The sequence below is a fragment of the Panthera uncia genome, chromosome E3 (assembly GCF_023721935.1).
Source record: "Panthera uncia isolate 11264 chromosome E3, Puncia_PCG_1.0, whole genome shotgun sequence".
Classification (NCBI taxonomy): Eukaryota; Metazoa; Chordata; class Mammalia; order Carnivora; family Felidae; genus Panthera; species Panthera uncia.
The window spans coordinates 655,664-673,707 of record NC_064815.1 but is presented as its reverse complement, the minus strand read 5'-3'; positions in this window follow the sequence as shown (position 1 = coordinate 673,707).

Here is an 18,044-nt window from a genome sequence, read left to right as displayed (position 1 = left end):
ACAACCTAGGGAAGAGACGGTCTCCTGATTAGCCTGGGTCCATGCAGCTCCCTACAGAGCGGAAAGAAGAGGCAGCCATACCTGTTGCCTCTGAGAAATGGGTGAGACGGTGCACGGAGATGTGTGCTGACCTTTTTAAATACCTCTCCGCCAATGGTTATCAAGGGGTGGTCACTGGAGTAACAGCATTTGAAACACTGGGAATTTTGTTAACCACCCAGATTCTGGGATCCCCACCGTATACATCAAATCAAAACCTTAGTGGGTGGAAGCTAAGAACCTGAATTTAGAGCAAAATACCTACATGATTCTGATGCACATTAACGTTTGAGAAAGGAGCAGATCATGACAGTTCCCTGGGGAGCTAACTTTATAATTTCAGATGTCCCTTTGTCAGTCTTTGTGCTAAAACTTCCATGAAACGTTAGCTCCCTAAGGTGCAGATGATACCTGTACATACATACATACATTGATGTATCCCTGGCATCCTGTCCACTGCCTGTATGTGCAGGTGTATGTACCTTAGTAAATGTTTGCTAAGCTGACTGAAGAAATGCAGATGGCCAAAACCTACCCTTGGTCTAATGAATTAGAATATCTGGGCACAGAGCCTTGGAATTTGCAATCAATGAGCACCTCAGTGATTCTCATTGACAATAAATTGCGAGAACCACTTTTCTCATCTACACGCAATACCATGGAAAATGAGAGCCTTATATTAGCAAAACTCATTTTCAAGTGCGTATAACCATGGTTTCCATTTCAAAGCTCTTTGGTGTACATTCTTTTCATGGATCTTCGCAAGTAGGTTGGGCTGGAATTCTCCTGAGAAGGACACACGAGATTAGCACGCTTAAATAACGTGCCCAATGTCCCACCCACAACTGTAGGATGACATTTTGACTAAGTAAATGTAAGTAACTTTTCTGGGACAGAGTGTTGCCTTTCTGTATAATTACTGCCCAGAACTTTTCAACAAGGCTAGGCCAGGGATTCTAAAATTGAGAATTTGAGGCCCATTCGTTGATTCAGCTAGTATTTGTAGAATGCCTACTGCGTGCCAGGCACTTTGTTCATTGTTAGGAAAACATTTCGAGACAAAAGCATATGCTCTCTGTCACCCTGAAGTTTAAATTCTAATTCAGGAGACTTAACTGTTTCCGTGGAGGTTGAAGACATGTCACAAGTTTGCACTTGCCTTTACAGATAGTACACTCTTTTTTTTTTTTTTTATTAATTTTTTTTTCAACGTTTTTTATTTATTTTTGGGACAGAGAGAGACAGAGCATGAACGGGGGAAGGTCAGAGAGAGAGGGAGACACAGAATCGGAAACAGGCTCCAGGCTCTGAGCCATCAGCCCAGAGCCTGACGCGGGGCTCGAACTCACGGACCGCGAGATCGTGACCTGGCTGAAGTCGGACGCTTAACCGACTGCGCCACCCAGGCGCCCCAGTACACTCTTAAATACCTAAACAAATGTAAACATTTATGGAGTCAGCTCTATCTTTTTTACTCTAATCACACTTTCTGGCTTGAATTTCATTTTCTGAAGGATCCATGACAACATGAGGTTATCTAAAGATTGGACAGAGTTCTAGAAAGAGAAGTCAGTCAACGTTCACAGCCTCTGTGGCCTCACGTCCCATTTAATCCTCAACCTAGGTTAATTCAGCTGTCCTCTTCATTTCCTGGATGAGCACTTACCTCTTTAGTTTCCAAAACTAGAGGCTAGTTTCCAGAAGCTGTCTTCCCACTGGCCCTTCTTGGAACTTCCATCTCTTGGTTTTCATCAGTACCTCTGTCCTGGGTGGGTTCTGTCACTCTGTCCCTTTATTCTCAAACCAGTCTGAAGGCTTGAGACTGCCATCTCAAACTGCCCACCTCTTCAAGGGTGGTATTTTCTGGAACTGCACCCTCTTTCCTTCTCTTATTTTATATCTACCCATGTGCTATGTGTAAATGAGCGAGAAACTCATAAATCTGTTTAAACACTGTTATGCAGTAATTAAAGAAAACATTGATTTATATATACCTATATGGGGGGAAGGTCCTAATTACTCTCTTAAAAGGTATGATCAAATTATAAATCATTATATACTAACTGAGGCTGTTTTTATTAAAAATAAAATGACCTTTGAGGTGGCTCAGTCGGTTAAGCATCTGACCGTTGACTGCGGCTCAGGTCACAATCTCATGGTTGTGAGATCGAGCCCCATGTCAGGCTCTGTACTGACAGCATGGAGCCTGCTTGGGATTCTCTTTCTTCCTCTCTCTCTGTCCCTCGTCCACTACCCTCTCTCTCAAAAATAAATAAGTTAATTAAAAAAAAAATAAAATGACCTTCAACAGAAAGATGATATATACATATGCACATGGACATATATAATTGTACCCATATAGGCATTTCATAGACAAATTATCTAGATCTATGGTGCCTGATAGAAATAATAGTGCAAGAAACATGCAATTCTAAATTTTCTAGTAGCCACATTTAAAAAATAAAAAGAAAAGAAAATAGGTAACACTAATTCTAACAATGTATTAAATTTAGCCAAATATCATTTCAACATGCAATCAATTTATATAAATAAGTGTTAGTAAGCTATTGCACACCTTCTTTATGGTGCAAACTCTTTGAAATCCGATGTGTGTATTATTATACTTGCTCAATTTTAACAGGAGGCTAATGGCCTCTACTTTAGACAGAATTCTAGAATATTCCTACCAGCACAGAAAATTCTATTGGACAGCACTGGTCTATACAGCTTTGGTGAGAAGAGTAAGTAAGTCCTTTCACCACAGCAACAAGCAGGAAAATATAAGTTTATTTCCCAAAACTTATGCGTGGGGGAATCTACTATTAGAGTACCATGAACTGTTTGGGGTGTTTGTGTTTGAAATCTGTTTTCTCAGACACTATGTTTTTACTGCTCTAACAACAACTTGGAGATGGTAACAACAAAAAGAAGGTCTGGACTCACATTTGATTCTTAGTTTCACCATTTACTGGCTATAAGATTTAGGGTAAGTATAGCCACTCTATACTTTTTTTTTTAATCAGTAATATGGCCATTAGGAGGATTAAATAAGGTGATGCATGTGCAGAGTCTATAGCTGGCACTTAGTAATAAACTCAAGTCTCCTTTGGGGTCTCTTTCTAGCCTTCATAAGCATTTCAGTGCTGACGTGAATAAGGCTAAAAAGTGATTGCTGTGAGCTAGGCTTTCAGGAAAGCTGTATTTCTATATTCTGTCATTTCACTGACCACACAGTCGTCCCAACAGTCTTATGATAGTTACCCCTATTCTATTCTCCATGATGGCTATAATAGGAGTAAATAGTTGGAGGAAATATGCTCCATGTATGTGGATGAGTTCACCTTTCTAGAATGCAAACAGGTTCACATCTCTAGATTGCAAACAGAAGGTCATACAGCCTCCAATCATGAACAGTATCTGGATGAAGCAGAAACTCCATCTATGAATGTAGTTGTATCCAGGTCTGTGTACCTGTGTCCACACGTACATTTGTGTAGATGTGTATGTGTGTGTGTGTGTGTGTGTGTGTGTGCAGGTGTCTTAAAATTTTTCTGTTACTGTTCTGAGATAAGCTCAGTGGCTTGGGAAATAATGTGGCCCCCAATCAGAAACCAGGACAGCTACAAGACTTTGGACAAATTTTTTACCCTCTCTTGTTCACTGCATCGTTGGCTAAAAAACATGGGGTTGAACCAGATGATCCCTGAGATTCTCTCTAGCATGAAGATTCCATGATTCAATAAATCTGTGGATAACAAGGGCCAAAGTTCTGATCCTTGTTATCACAGGTAATCAAGAGTTGGCAAACACTTCAGTCCTCTATTAAAATACCATTCTCTTACCAAGCTCCTCATTTTAGACTTATTACCCCCACACGGGACTTTGATAAATGAAAGCAGCCAAGAGACAGTTTGGACAATGCCCAAGAAGAGGGTAGACTCTTCAGAAGGCTTCATGCGCAAGCTTTACACCACTTAGAATTGATGCACCAACCTTGTAAAAAATAATAAATGGCATCCAGAGGCAAAAATTAAGTGTATGGGATGCAGGAGTGATGGATAGTGAGCAGAGTTTGGGGTAGATGCCTTTTCTGGTCCCTCTGCATGTTGAGATTCTAAAGTCCTGCTACAATGAGAACTAAGAACTCATCCACAAAGACACACAAAACGTGCAGGCCTCTGCACTACAATATGTCCAGTTATTTTCTTAAAGGCAAATGGAGAAGTGTGCCCCAGTGGCATCAGAGATGATCCTCTTTTTTGTCAGGAAAAGATGCCCATAAAGAATTTGAAAAGAGGCAGTGAGGGAGGGAGAGAATGAACAAATATGGTAAAATATTAAAAACTGGTGATTCTGGCAGGAATATATAGGTATTATTGTATTGTACTTGCACTTTACCATAAATTTAGCATTGTTCAGAATAAAAAGTTAGAAAAATGTTTCAAATTTTCACAAAAAATAAAATTCTAAAAATCAACTAAGCATATCCTTTAAAGTGCATTCCTAGGAGGCATTCTTTAAAAAAAGATTTATTTGGTCCAGTGAGTTTAGAAACAGCTTTATTCTATAGCATCTTGCTAGAAATATATTATTAACATTAATTATATATTAAAGGTACTGAGAAGTCCTGCAAAAAAAAAATGTTTACTCTTTTTCATCCAGTGTATTCTACACTTGTTTGTAAAACCATAGAACTGTTTGTGCACGTGAAGGGGTGTGTGTGTGTGTGTGTGTGTGTGTGTGTGTGTCTGTGTGTCTGTGTGTAGCATCTATTAATCTATCATGGAATTAATGTTTCAGGAACACACACTGGTTCACGCTATGATTCACTTATTCACCTCTGAGTGTTTACTACATGCCAGACATAAAAAAATCCTAATAAGAAGATATATCTTCTACTCATAAGTCACACACATCCCAGAAGAGAAGCAAGAGAAAAAAATATATAATTAAAATACAAAAGGATTATGTATTTAAAACCACACATGGTGCAGGGGTAAGAAATGGATCTGGAATCTGTGCCTAATAGAAGATATTAGCAATAACCTACCCTAACATGCACCTTCCTCCCTCTGGGGAGACTGGGTGGCTCAGACCATTAAGATTCGGATTGTGACTCAAGTCATGATCTCACAGTTCATAGGTTCGAGCCCATGTTGGGCTCTATGCTGATAGCTCAGATCCTGGAGCCTGCTTCAGATTCTTTGTCTCCCTCGCTCTCTGCCCCTCCCCTGCTCACACTCTTGACTCTCTCATTCTCTCAAAAATAAACATTAAAAAAAAGAACCCCCCCCCTTTAATTTCCATTTTCCTCAAAATGTATTTATAGGTAAAGAAGAAGAGGTAATGTAGCAAATTCAACGGAAAGACCTGAGAGTCTGTCCAGCATGGATAGTCCATGATTCCATGAACCTGGCTTTGGTGAACTGCTGTATCACTCCGATTTAGTGGCTAAGACCTAGGATGCTTTAGGGTACAAGTAACACAACCTGGCTAACAGGAGCTTCACCTGTAAGGTATTTATTTCTTGCTTGATTACAAATCTGGCAGGCGATGGTCCCAAGGTGGTTTGGTAGCTCAGCAGTGCCAGCAGGACCCAAGCTTTTCCGCACACATCCCATGTGGCATAATTCCCTCATAAGCTCCATTGTACGGAGGAAAGATCTCACCCAAGTTTTCCATGTAAAGGAAGAGGCAGGACTTTAAACCAGGCAAACTGCAGAGACAATGTGGTAAGCTCAGTACCGCCATTAAAGGAGTCACAAAGCTTGTCTGATACGCAACAGCACAACCGGACTTTCCAGCCCGCTATCCTTCTCCAGTGGGCATTACCACCTTTTACCCAGGAGCAGCACATGTACCTCATGGCATCCACACAGCCCACCTCCAATGCACGCACCTCAAAGCAGAGGACCAGATCTCCACACCCAGGAATGCAACACTGTTTTCCCAGGATCCCATAGACCTCGCCTCTTCCCCCAAGAGATTTATAATTAAGCCTGCGAAAAATTAAGAAATTAATATAAAAGTTGCCATGTTGCCATTGCTTTTATTATCCTTTAATTTACTAGAAACATTTTCACACCACCCCTGGGGAGTAAGTGCAATGCAAAATTGCTTGCATCGCTCTTAAAAGCTGAAGTAAGCGTTTCCTTTTCATCTTCTATAATCCTATATAAAAAAAAAAGAAGAAGAAAGAAAGAAAGAAAAAGAAAAAAAGAAAAAAAAAGCCGGCAAGCCTGTAGACCAGGAGCAGCAAATAGATAATTATATCACTCTAGATATTTCTACCCCTGGCTTTTTCGAGGATTCCCCCTCATAACTTTCCACTTTCCTCATAATTTATTTACAGGTGAGGAAGTGATGAACTAAATCCACGGAGCAGTCACCTGTGTATTGATCTCATTATGTTACTAGTGATTCTAAGTGGCTCTGAAATCACCAACAGGATAGAGCTGGTCACAGGGCCAAGTGATGTGTGGGGGGTGAGTAAGGGGTGTACATTCGGTGTGCCCTGTGTGCTAGGAAACCACAGAGGGAGGGGGTGAGGGTTTGGGTGCAGGAAAACCACAGTGCAGGTCCCCAGCATGGCCACTTGGGCAAGTGACAGAAATGCCCTGATCTTCAGTCTCCAAGTGGTTCAAAGTGGGACACTATCAAATCTACCTCTCTCGTTTATTGTGAATATCAAATGTGACAAACTACATAGAGAGGGGGCATTAATCTCCTGGTGCAAGGATTAAGCTCATGATAACTACCACTTGGGACTACTGATATAGAGAGTCACTCTACAGGACAATAGACTGAGGCAGGGACACCTCGGAGACCATTCTAGCACAGACACTCGTTGAGAAGTGAGAAGCAGCCTGTCACAGTAAAAGGAGTTAAAAGATAAAGAGCCAAAAATCTGAGCCCTGACTCTGAAATTAGACTCTGTTTTCTTACTAATGGAACCCACAAAAATCAAAACTACAGGCTGGCAAGTGGTGGCAACGGGTTTCTACCAGGATCAAAATGGGATAGGACTTGTGAAAGATCTTTGTTACCTGAAAAAGGGTTTTCAAATCGAAAGCAACTGAACTTGTCCCTGGGTCCCTAATTTCTGGCTACAGAATGGCTCCCAGGCTTCTCAACCTGGATGTCAGGTAACACGCAATCTACTAACATAAACGTGGACATCTCTCTGGATCATTAATTTGGCTCAATGATCGGCATAGGAGCCGTAATATGTTAATATAAACCAACATGGATATACTATGGGACACAATGAAAGTTTTATATGGATTTGTAAGATAGAGTGTGAGGCTTCAAAGAAATTACATGACACACTACTCAGGGTATATGTATATTCTCTTCTGCCATTAAAGGGCTAACTTAACTGGAAATGCACTCGACATCATCATTGTTGAACATTTCCTTCCTGCACACAAATCTGCCCCACTTCCCACTCACTGTGCTCTGCAAATTCTCTATGAGAGCATTGGGATCTTGGCCATGTCGTTTTTTTTCTTCCTTGAGAAGTACCAACATCTCTTAATCATTAGAATTTTCACCAAACGCTTGCCACCTCTAATTTATTAAAGCTGTTTCAAAACTTTGTTTTGATTCCCATGTCAAATGTGAGCTAGGAAAACATTTTCCCAGCCACAGATAGCCAACGTGCCAAGGAAAGCAAACAAAGATGGAAGTCTTCAAGAGTAAGAACCAAACTCTGTGCTCTTCTTTAATATACCTTTCTCTGTTTGAAAATGGTGAATGAGCTTTCGGAGAAGAATAAAATATTTCTTTTAAAAAAAAAAGAAAAGACGGAGCACCTGGGTGGCTCAGTTGGTTAAGCACCGACTTTGGCTCAGGTCATGATCTTGCGTCCATGGGTTTGAGCCCCACATCAGGCTCTGTGCTGGCAGCTCAGAGCCTGGAGCCTGGTTCGGATTCTGTGTCTCCCTCTCTCTCTGCCCCTCCCCTGCTAATGCTCTGTCTCTCTGTCTCAAAAATGAATAAACATTAAAAGAAAGAAAAGTGGTTATATGATAACACGTCTTCATATCTAACAGAAAATCTAATTGGTAATACCTATGGAAAAACTACCATCCCATTTCACACAGGCACACATGCGTGTGCACACACACACACACACCACTTAAAAAATTTAACACTTATTTATTTTTGAGAGAAAGAGACAGAGCATGAGTGGGAGAGGGGCAGAGAGAGAGGGAGACACAGAATTGGAAGCAGGCTCCAGGCTCTGAGCTGTGCTAACAGCTCAGAGCCTGACACTGGGCTCAAACTCAGGAACTGTGAGATCATGACCTGAGTCGAAGTCAGGTGCTTAACCAACTGAGCTACCCAGGCGCCCCATCCCATACCACTTTTATAGGTGAAATAAACTTTTGCAATAACTTTTTAAGTAATTTCAGTTAGAAATGCTTTTGGTTGTAAGTAGTAGAAATCTTGACTGCAAAGACATCCACAAAAAAGGGACTGGTTTTCACACATGACGTGAGTACAGTGGTAGCCTGTCCTGTCACTGATTCGGTGGCTCTATGATGACAGAGCCAATGTGCTATGCGGTTGTGAATCGGTGATCCCATCCGGACTCCATGAAAGATGAGAAGAAAGGGTAGGAAAAGGACAGAAGCAGTACGTGTAGGTGCCCCTTCCGTGAAGAAATTGAAAGCTTCCGCAGACATCCCTACAAACTTGTAGTTGCATCTCTTTGACCAAAAATTGTCCTATGGCGACTCTGAATTGCACAAGGGGCTGGCAAAGCAAACGTCTGATTGAACACATTTTCAGCCTGAGCAAATCTGATGAGTTTTTGTTTGTTTGTGTTGTGTTTTTGTAGGGTTTTTTTTTTTTTTTTTTTAAGGGAGAGGAGCAGAGGGAGAGAGAGAGTGAATCTGAGGCAGGCTCCACACTGAGCACAGAGCTGGCTCGGGGCTCAATCCCACGACCCTGGGACCGTGACCTGAGCTGAAATCAAGAGTTGGATGCTCAAGTGACTGAGTGAGCCCAGGTGCCCTAAATCTGGGGGTTTTGTAAGCATGAGAAAATGGTAATTTTGCATTTCTGGAAAGTGTCCATCCAGTGTTATGATGAGCGATCAGAGCTCTCAATACTTAACTAACATGAAAATGCATTAAATGTTTATTGACTTATGTTCTGTTGAGACAGAAGTTATTTCTGTGACCCAAGGGGAAGTGGTGAGCTCTCCAAACTGTAATAGAAAGTCACACCCCTTCTACCCTGCCACAGTCTTGGTGTCTCTTCTTTCGTAAAAGGCATCGTAGTATCTGCTCGGAGGTATTGATTTTAATTAATCACAAGATACAGCGCCCTCAATCAATAGAAAGGTACAGGGGGAAGAAGAGAAGCTGTAAATCACTGTTATTTCTTCCCTTCAGAAAACTTTGCTTCAACTTGAATTCAGTGGTTCTATTGTGCACGGGTACTGCTTAGATTCAACTAATATGTTCATAATTACACTAATAGCTACTCTTGGCTGAATGCTATTATATCCCAGTGCTTAATCATACTGTGCCTCATAGAGTCCGATAATGTTTTTACTATTTTACTGTATTTTATTATTATTTAAATTTGAAGAGGGGAAAACTGAGATCAAGGATTAAATAACCTTTCAATGGTCCAAATACTGCTCAGACCAGAGCCAATCTCTGGATTCAGGTCTGCCTCTTGCTACCATGTCACTGGAGCCTATAATAACCATGTTGAGCCTCTAAGCATAGCTTTATGTAGATTATCTCCAGCATGAGAAAAGACCCTTGCATCACCTTCTTCTCTCAGAAGTTTCACCTACATGTTAGAGAGAGTAAATGATTTACCTGCAATCACACAGGGGGAGCAGAGCGGGAATCCCCCCCCAACCCTAGATGTGCCTAGTCCCCAGGTCTATATTCACTTCAAGTGTAGCATGCAGCATCCTGCAGCATCACCGAGGTAGAGTGCAAGAAACCAGCACTATGTGAAGGGGTGCAAACCATTTCTTACACAACATGAGGAACACAGCATAGCCACAGAACACAAGCTCCAGAGTCAGGACAGTGGGGTTCAAATCCTGCTTCCAAACTCAGCCTGTGATTCATGGCATCCTACTTAAATTTCCAAAACTTCAGCTTCCTGGCCCCAAAAATGGAGACTATAAGAGCATGAGGTTATTGAAAGGATCAAAATAGGTCATATGTGAGAAATACCTAGTATTTCTATATAGGAAGGTACTATAACCTCATGAGTGAGTTACTTAATCTCTATAAGCCTCAGCTTTCCCTTCTGTAAAATGGTGGCAATAATAAAATCTACCTTTGATGAGAATTTAGTAAGTACACATGCATCCAGGGCTTATAATTGCTCTGGATGGATATCACGTGCTCACTAAATGTCAGCTGTCACCATTGTGGTCATCGTCATCATGACATCTCTATGAGCAGCCACATCAAATTTCAAAGACCAGTTGAAAACAGAGCATCAGGAAAAAAAAATCCATTCTTTTGCAAGAAGCAAGGCAGCTAGCACCACAATGGAGACATTTAGAGCGTCCAAAAGTACAAAGCAATGCACTCCAATGCCAGAAACTTGTTTTTCAAGAAGCTTTTCAAACTGAAGCAGAGGGCACAGCCAAACCTGGCTAATTAGCTGCACTGCCTTATGCCATGGGGCCCAAGGCATCGCGCCCGGCTGTTGTGTTGGGGGCTGGAGCCTGCAAAGTCAGCTGTAATTGACACCCAGGAGCAGGGGAGTGGCGAAGGTTAAGGGAGAGATGTACTTGGAGGAACCAGGAAACAAAGACACAAGACAGTGCTGAGCGCCTTGCAAGGAAACACTCAGCCACATTGCAGAGGGAAAAGTTTGTTTGTTTGTTTTTTCTCTTCTGAGTAAACTGGGAGAACCCTTCTCATGCTTTCTCTCTGGAGAGGTCTTCTGCTCACATGCGTGTTTTCAGACCAGATTGGGAAGCAGGTTTTCCAGGTACAGCAACAAGCCTCAGGTCCTTTGGTCTGTGCTGCGTATGGGAAAAGAGGACTTTCTGTGTTTTTAAATTTTTTCAAAGACATAGCCTTTATTTAGCATTTCTCCATCCCCTTTCAACTCATTTCAAACCATATTCACCCAGAGCTTCCTAAAGCGCCTGGCACTGTGCTTGCCCTAGAGCTGATATGATCGTCCACCGGACCCTGCTGCTGAGAGGCTTAGTGTCCAGCAGGAGGCAGTTTGCCCTGAATTAGGAACCGCAGACAAATGTCAAGCCAACAGCCAGGCATGTGTAAAAGATGCCTCTGGAAACTGGATTCTGAGAATAAAGCTAGCTTCATTTATTCAAGGGGAGGGTCGGGCTTGGAAGAAGCAGGGTGGAAGAGAAGGTAAAACGGTATACACCACAGCAAGATGGCACATGCTCAAATCATTGTTCTCTGTATAGCTAAGAGAACGTCTTCACCTCCCCACACTTTACTTTCCCTTTATGAAATGATAACCAATGCTTGTCTTGTAGAACTGTTGAGAAAACTCATGTAGAACTCCTAGAAAAAGTAGACAGTCAACACTAACATAACCACTACCACCATCATCATGTCCATTATCTACTCACTCAGGAAGTTCCTAAATATCCATAAAGTTTACTTTAGAATACGCTAAGGAGTATAGAAAGCTGCCTACCAGCACGTGGGTAGAGCTGTTCCCAAGTTGAAGGGCCGAGGAAGGAAACCCGTGGACTCTGACTCAAATTCTGAGCATGTGCCTCAGTTTTCTCATCTAGACAATAGGGAATGCACACCTCATCAGTGTTCTCCCAGGTGTCACTCATGTATGGGCACCAGTTAAACAACTCCCCCCAAGAAATCGGTACTGAACCTGAGTCTACAGACCGGAACAGCAACCGCCAGCCTCAACTGCTCTTTTGAATAATTTATTTTGTAAAATTGGCCAAGCTCGGGTTTGTAGGAGTTTACATATACCACATCTGACTGGACCGGGGGACGGTGCCCAGAGCAAACTCAACCCCTCATGGGCTGGCCAGTGTTCCAGCTCAATCAAGATATCTTCTATGGCATGATGCTTGGCCAACCTGAGTCCGTTAGCAGGAGATGAGTGGGAAGAAGCCGCCAATAGAGAGAAGGGCAAAGATGGTGTAACGTCAGACACAGGGCAGTGAGGATCTGGGGAAGGCATGGGACACACTCACCCATGGCACACAGCTTAAGGGACACCCAAAGATTCAATAATCAAGATGCAAAATATCTAGATGCTGCTTTATTTAAAAATTACTAGTGGAAAGAACCCATGAGGATTAATATCAAAATTCAAAATAAAAATATGATCCAACTCTGCGCTTGTACAATTCACCTCACTTGCCCTCCCTTAATCTAACTGTCACATCTTGTCATTGTTGAAATTGTTGATACTTGAGGTATCACAGACTTGTACATTAATCTTGATAGTCTGCATTGAAATGTGACCTATCTTGATTACCCGGTTCTTAATATCCTCTTAAACATATGTATGCCTCGCTCTCCTTACTTAGTCCTGCTGCGTGGTCCAGCAAAGCCAGTGCTGGGTCCTGAAAACCTAAATACCTACCAGTTCTCTCTGAGCCTTGAAGACTTGCTCAGGTGGTTTTCTGTTCTTCTTACTCCATCAGGTATTCTTATTTTATGGGGTGACCCTTCCGGCTAGAATTAAGGGCAGAATGGGAACAGGATTCTTTTGGAGTGATTCTTTTAAAAAATGGTGAGCATAGAAGAGCTTCATTTCTCAGGCAGCTGTACCCGGGGAAGAATGGACTAGGGAGCACTGAATGTGAGGCTGGTGGGAGATAACAGGATAGGAGGCCAAGGGAGGAATGCAAGTCTTGAAGAGAGAAGAGGACAAAGGAACAGCATAGAGGACCTTTCTGAGGTTTGTGGAGCGGCCATGTCTGGTGAGTTTCAGAGTGAGGATTACAGAACGAATGTACAGGGGGCTCCAATAAAGGAGTCGTCCTCTCTTGATGCTCTTCCAGAAATGCTTGTATCAAAAAGGGATATGATTTATATCACCAGAAACGAGACCATTATTTCCTGAAGTGAAGCATGGGTGCCTGCATTCACATGGGTTATAACGATCTCCGATTAATAAGTGTGGTTCGACTCCCTGAAATCTGAAAGTGACTATCACACACATATTTCAACACACTTGACTCAAAAATCCCAAAAGGGTTTATTTTTCAGTCGATGGCCCAGCTCAAAAAAAATGTTTTTTTGATAACTGTCAAAAACAATAAAAAGCCCTCACCATTTACAATATCTATCTCACTATCCCCCGGGGAAGAAAGAAATAAACAGACTCTCCAAATAGAAGCTGGGAAAAAAAAATCAACGTTAAGCTGCTGCTAGAAATAGGAGTTTTTCAGCAAAAGAGAATTCCTGGTTGTGTCCAGAACAGTCCATCACTTACATATTATACCGTTGGTATCACTGGGCAAAATGCTTCCTGACAGATTGATGTGTTATTATCTCTTAGAGCTGAATTATCTCTGAAATGCCAACCATTATAATAAGTGCTGCTTTTGTCTGAGAACAAAGCTGAGCTTTATTTTGTCTACATGGCCTATAAGGAAATGCATCAACTTGATTTCAAGTACTTATAGTTAATCACTCATTCTGTTAATGGGGTAGCACCTCTGATGCACCACGCCTACACACACACACACACATACACACACACACACACACACATACACACACACACACACACACACACACACACACACACTTGAAGTTAATGGTCTTACTTCTAACTTCATTGAGAAAAAAGAAGCATTCAGACAGGAATTTCCTCCCCCACCTGCCAGCAAATGTACCAGCCTCCCTGAGTATCTGCTCCCTGGTTTCCCAAGTTCTTATGAATGAGACGCCCTTGCCCCGTTCCTATCAGGCCAGCCCCTCCACTTAGACTCTTATGTTCTCAAGGGATTTGCTCTTGCAATTTTCTGCTTGTTCTCCTGCATCATAAACATCTCCCCTCCTGGAACATTCCATTCAGAATAAAAGTATACTGTAATGTATTTTGCACACATTTCACAGCAGTATTGTGAAATAGCTAAAGGGTAGAAACAAATGTCCATCAGCAGATGAATGGATGCAAAAAATGTGGTCTATCCATGCAATGGAACATTATTTAGCCTTAAAAAGGAAGGAAATTCTGACACAGGCTACAACATGGATGAACCTTGAGGACGTGATGCTGAGTAAAATAAGCCAGTCCCAACAGGACAGATACTGTATGATTCTACTTACTCCAGGCATCGACAGCAGTCAAATACATAGAAACAGAAAGGTAGCATGGTGGTTACCGGAGATGTGGAGGGGGGAAGGGAGAAATGGGAAGTTAAATGGTTTAATGGGAATGCAGCTGTAGATTTAAAAGATGAAAAAGTAACTTCTGGAGATCTGTTTAAAATAATATTAAGGGGCACTTAGATGGCTCAGTCAGTTAAGCGCCTGACTCTTGATTTCGTCTCAGGTCATGATCTCACTGTTATGGCTCTAAGCCCCATGTCAGGCTCCATGCCGACAGCGTGGAGCCTGCTTGGGATTCTCTCTCTCTCTCTCTCTCTCTCTCTCTCTCTCTCTCTGCCTTTTCCCCACTCACACACATGCTCTCTCAAAATTAATCAATAAACTTTAAAAAAATAAATGAGGGGCATTTGGGTGGCTCAGTCAGTTAAGGGTTCGACTTCGGCTCAGGTCATGATCTCATGCATGATTTGTAGGTTCGAGCCCCGTGTCAGACTCTGTGCTGACAGCTCGGAGCCTGGAGCCTCCTTCAGACTCTGTGTCTCCCTCTCTCTCTGCCCTTCCCACGTGTGCTCTGTCTCTCTCTCTCTCTCAAGAATAAATAAAACACTAAAATAAAATTTTAAAAAAATGAAACAATATCAAGACTACTGAACCATAAACTTAAAAAAATGGTTAAGATAGCAAATTTTAGGGTTTTTTTTTTAAACCATACTGAAGAACAAATGCTACAATAGCTCCCTTGAAAAGAAAACAAAAATACATCCCTGACCTCTGCTCCCTTCCTCTCTACATGACTTCACAGCAAACTCCCCTGCAAGCCTTGTCTATGGTGGTGGTAACTGGCTCACCTCACCTTCCCTTCTCATCCCAAACCAGTGGTTTTCACCCTAACTCCCATGGAGGCGATTCTTGTAAAGGTCATCCACGGATCACTACAGGTGACTGGACACGAGCATTAGCCACGTCTCTGCTCACAGCACCCTAGTCCCACCCATCGATGCCTTTGGTCAGGTCTACCACAACGGTTTCATAATCAGAGTCCCTGTCTTCATTCTCTATTCCATGTTCCACATTCCATATAATAGATGGGGATCCTTCTATCACTGGGAGGTCATCCTGTTGCGCAAAACCCTCCAGGGGTTTCAAGGCACCTGTTCCTTCTACATGGACTACTCCTCTCCTGATACTTCTGTGGCTGACCCTTTCCTTTTGGTCACATCTCAGTTAATGCATGAATTTGCTAGCAAGGTCTTTTAGGAGAATCCAATCCACAGTTCCAACTCAGGTGCCCTTTACCGCACATCTCCCTATTTTAAATCTCTAGGAAATATCATTTTCCGATAATTCCCTTCCTGTTAGTGGGCTTATAATTTATTGAATGTCTGTCTACCCCCCGCCCTTGATTATAAGCTCCATGAGATTGGGAGGAGGGGCTCTGTTCATCCCTATATCTCAAGGAAATAGTATGGTCCTCATACTCAACAAATACTGACTGAATTTGCTACATATTCCGACAGGGTTCAGGACACGCTCCTCCAAAATAGGGCACTTTGACATCCTGAGCATTTCCAGCTGCAGGAATTTGAGAAATGGCCTGGGCTGGAAAGACTGGCTGACTCTGAAGCAGGTCATCAAACTCTCCTGTGGGAGGAACCCTCCCTATTCCAGGAGGAAAGGAGCATCGGTATCTCCAAAGCCAGAGGGACACAGACCGGGATCTCGATGAATGGGCCTTGCCAAGTTCCCCCAGTTCACTGCACTCAGCCCATCATGTCCTCCACGACTTTCCACTCTTCATCAAACCTAGTATCACAACACTCATGTTTAACCATTTCTCCAGGTCTTCATTTTTTGAGGACTCCCGTGTCACATAAAACTTGTATTAAATAAATCCGTATGCGTTTCTCTTGTCAGTCTGTCTATTGTTATGGGGATCCCAGGCAAGACTAAGAAGAATGGAAGGAAAAGATGTTTTTCTCTAAATATTATGGCCACAAAAGAGCAGTAAGTGTGTGTTTGTGTGAGTATGTGTATGTATATGTCTCTATGTGTGTATTTGTGTGTATGTCTGTGACTGTGTGTGTCTCAGACAGATGGAAAGTCAAAGGTCCCATGGTCTAACGTGATCCTTTATTACTGGCAGAATCTAGTTCCTATGACAGGCTGAACATGCCAAGTAGTCACTTTTCCCAGACTTCCTTAAACTTAGGGTACTTGACCCAATTCCAGCTAATGTGACTTCAGGGGAAAAGCCTGAGGCCAAGCCACTATATGAGAAAATGAAAGAACATGAACATATCTAGGGTCCAGGTCATTCTTTGATGGCAGTGTTGAGTCGTTGAACTTGGTCTGTCTTCTTATTTTATAAGGACTTCTTATTATATCAAATTACAAGTGCCTTTATTGTGTCTTAACTCTCTGCTTGGGAAATCAATTACAGGCCACTCAGAGCATCTTAAGGAGCACAGAACTGCATGCCCCGTGGTTAGCACAGCGCCTCCCACATGGAGAAAGCTCAAAATTAGGGCCAGGATTAGGATGAGGGACAGAATGGAAGGGGCACCACAAACTCAGAAGTCAAGATAAATGATATATATTTTTTAATGTTTATTTATTTTTGAGAGAGACAGAGACAGAATACGAGTGGGATAGGGGAAGAGAGAGAGGGACACACGGAGTCTAAAGCAGGCTCCAGGCTCTGGGCTGTCAGAACAGAGCCCAACGTGGGGCTTGAACTCACGAGCCATGAGATCATGACCTGAGCCAAAGTCGGATGCTCAACCAACTGAGTCACCCAGGCACCCCTAGATAAACGATATTTTAATGCAATATTTTTTTAATTTTTTTTTACATTTATTTATTTTTGAGAGACAGAGAGAGACAGCGTGAACAGGGGAGAGGCAGAGAAAGAGGGAGACACAGAATCAGAAGCAGGCTCCAGGCTCCAAGCTGTCAGCAAAGAGCCCGATGCGGGGCTCGAACCCACGAACCGTGAGATCATAACCTGAGCCAAAGTCGGACACTTAACCAACTGAGCCACCCAGGCGCCCCTAATGCAATATTTTATGAATCGAAATAAATGTAAAAAGTGCACAAGGAACAAAATGTTAACATTTTGACTAAAGACAGACTCTATCCCTGTCCTAGCCCAGCTTTGCCCTGCTCACCTCATTCTGAGCCCTGCTCTAAAGAACATTTGTTAAGTAAATGCCCAAGCTTTTTTATCTGTGATCTCCAAGTTCTCTGCAAGAACCGCACTGTCCTTCTCAATGGGGCTCAGAGAGGTTAAGTAACCTATTGGGGGGTTCACACAGCTGGGAGTACTCTGAATGACTCCAAAATCAGTGCTCTTAACCAATGCCTTAAAGTCTTTCTGATGAGTGGTCTTGGCACCTCTCAGATCAAGACTGTATTAATTGCTGGAAAGAAAAGGCAGAGGATTCTAATATCCAGGCTTTGCTCTGATGTCTTCTCTTAAAGTACACTTCCCAAGCACCCACTAATCTGAGCACTGAGAGACTGGGGCTCTCTTCTAATGAGCTTATTATGTGATGCTGACACAGAGCCAAGAGTCATGAATGGCCTCCAGCAGCCAGAAGACCCACAGGTTTTGCTAAGAGGGCACCTGGATTAACACATTTTGAGGTAATGAAGGTATCATCCAGTTTACAAGGTAATAGGCAGTGAGGAGGGAGAGCGGGCCAGCTGCTTTGA